A 2890-nucleotide genomic window follows, 5' to 3' on the forward strand; every position below is an offset into this window, starting at 1 on the left:
ATTATGGCTATTTTTTTTGGTGGTGGTGGTGGTGTGAGGATTGAACCCAGGGTCCTTTACCACTAAGCTACATCCCCAGCCTTTTTTACTTTTTATTTTGAGACAAGTCCCCACTTGCTGAAGCTGTGCTCCTCCTGCCTCAGCCTCTCAAATCTCCGGGATTACAGACGTGTGCCATTGCTTGGCATTACTCTTTTGTTTTGACAGTGCTGGTTAGAACCCAGAGTCTCACACATGCTAGGCAAGTGCTCTACTACTGAGATTCATTTACGGATCTGTTGGAATTTTTTTCTTTTTTTTCTTTCTTTCTTTTTTTTGGTATTGGGGATTAAACCCATGGATGCTCTACTACTATCTACTACTGAGCTATATCCCCAACTTTTTTTTTTAACCGTTTTTTTTTTTCCTTTTTTTTTTTTTTAGTTGTAAGTGGACAAAATGCCTGTATTTATTTATTTTTTATGTGGTATTGAGAATTGAACTCAGTGCCTCACACATGCTAGGCAAGTGCTCTACCACTGAGCCACAACCCCAGCCCTCCCCAACTCTTTTTATTTTTTTCATTTTGAGACATGGTCTCACTAAGTTGCTCAGGGCCTCAATAAACTACTGTGACTGGTCTTAAACTTGTGATTCTCCTGGCTCAGCCTACTAGGTCTCTGGGATTATAGGTGTGTGCCACTATGCCTGGCTTCTACCTTTTTATTTATTTTTTTGGTACAGGGACTTGAATGCAGCGGCGCTTAACTACCCAGCCACATCCCCAGACCCTTTTTTATTTTTTATTTAGAGACAGGGTTTCACTGAGTTGCTTAGGGCCTTGCTAAATTGCTGAGGCTGGTTTTTAACTCACAATCCTCCTGCCTCAGCCTTCAGAGCTGCTGGGATTACAGGCATGTGCCACCACGCCCAGCTTTACATTTCTCTTTTTATAATATTTTGTTTTGTCCTCTTCCTTGTTCTAGGGAGGGGGTTTAGAACTTCACAGGCAGCCTCTGGGTGAGGTCCTGTCTTGAACCTGTCTTGAAATGAAGTCAGGCACTCCTCTTTCCCAAAGAACCAGAATTCACATTGGGATTACTTCTGCTTCTGTGACATATTGTGACTAAACCAGGGTCAGGATGAGTCATCTACAGAAGGGAAGGTGCCTTTGTCCCTGGCCCCACTTCGCAGAGCAGGTCCAGGGGTGTGTGAAGTTGGTTCAGAAGATCTGTTATTCATTAGATCATAATCCAAGAATGACTGACTTTTTAATGTAGATTTCTGCCACCCTCCTAATCCCAGGAATTTGAGGACATAGTAGAGTGACCAGAGTGCTCTTCTTCCAGGATTTGAATTTGAACTCCTCACTCTGCAGCTGTGTATCCCCAGACAAGGTACTTAAACTCTCTGAACTTCAGTTTCTTCATCTGTGAAATGGGGATAGTTATAAATTGCTGGCTCATAATATTGTGAAGAGTTAAATGAGATGATGCATAGAAAGACAGTTATCATTATGCCTTGCCCATAGTAATCCATGAGTAAATTGCAGCTGTTATGCAACAGTTTTTAGTAATGTTATGAAACATTTATGGAGCACCTTGGCTTTTTCTTTTCTTTCTTTCTTCCTTTTTTTTTTTTTTTTTTTTAACATGGGGTCTGGTTACATTGCCCAAGCCGGCCTCTAACTCCTGGTCTCAAGGGAGTCTCTTGTCTTGGCCTCCTAAATAGCTGGGACTACAGGTGTGTGCTAGTATATACCTGGCTAGATGCTTGGCTTTTGAAGGACTCTAGCTTGGAACATAGGTCTGTAAATGAAAATTTTATTGCAAAGGGTAAGAGCTGTAATGGAAATGATACAGGCATAATACTGTGGGTGCAGAGAGGGTATGATAGGGTGGTTAGGAAAGGGAAGACAATTGACTGAGAAAAGAAACACAGGGCTCATGCAGGAGCAGTTAAGATGGGATTGTGGCCCATTTCTATGCTGTGAACTAAACTGGGAGTTTTAACACCTGAAGGCTGTTAAAAGTTTTATTTATGTAGGGTAACAACAGATCTATATTTCTGAAAACTCTCATTGACAGCTGTGTGCATTGTAATTAGGGGCAGCCAGACTAAAGAGCAACAGCAGGTAGGCTGTTCACAGAAATATAATCAAGAGATGGTCATGAAGGAAGTGAGAATAGGAGATACCCATGACATGATTTAGGGCTTACGAGAGTCTGGACAGGTGATCTGAGAGCCTGAATGGAGAGAAAAATTTCATTTGTCTACCTGGTCTGTCACACTTTGTTCCCTTTGTCTTGACTACCCTTCCTTCCCAGCTTGCCAGATGACATTCAACCTGAGCCACCTCTTCTGGAAAGCCCTCTTGGATTGGAGGACTTCTCTGTATCCTTGTCAGCTTCCCATCACAGCATTTGTCATTGTGTCCTGGTTCCTCCCACTGGTCTGTGAATTCGGAATTTACATCCATAAAGCAAATACGATGGGTCAATAACTGCTGAATGAATCAGTGAAAACAAGAACTTTAACTGGCCTAGGCGGAAGTCAGGGGAACCAGCAGAAAAAAAACAATTTGGGAGTCTTGCTGAGAACTCAGGCCTGGGGTCCCATCCACCTATTCTATTCCAATTCTTATATTAAAGCAGCTACCTCTAAGTCCTAGGCCTTTAAAAAGCCTGATGGAAAGAACAACCCCTCTGCCAACCCAGCAAACACTAAGCTCAGGACTGCAGGTTGAGGCTCCGCCCCTTAGCCTAGTCTCCGCCCCCCCATCTGCAGTCCCGGTTCGAGCCAGGCGGCGACGCCCATGAGGCCGCATGCGCAGTATGAGCGCAAAAAAAAAAAAAAAATCTCCTTTGCCCTTCTCCCAATGGCGCGCTGCGGTTCCCTTCCCGGCAGCCTC

The sequence above is a fragment of the Sciurus carolinensis genome, chromosome 3, assembly GCF_902686445.1.
Source record: "Sciurus carolinensis chromosome 3, mSciCar1.2, whole genome shotgun sequence".
NCBI classification, from domain to species: Eukaryota; Metazoa; Chordata; class Mammalia; order Rodentia; family Sciuridae; genus Sciurus; species Sciurus carolinensis.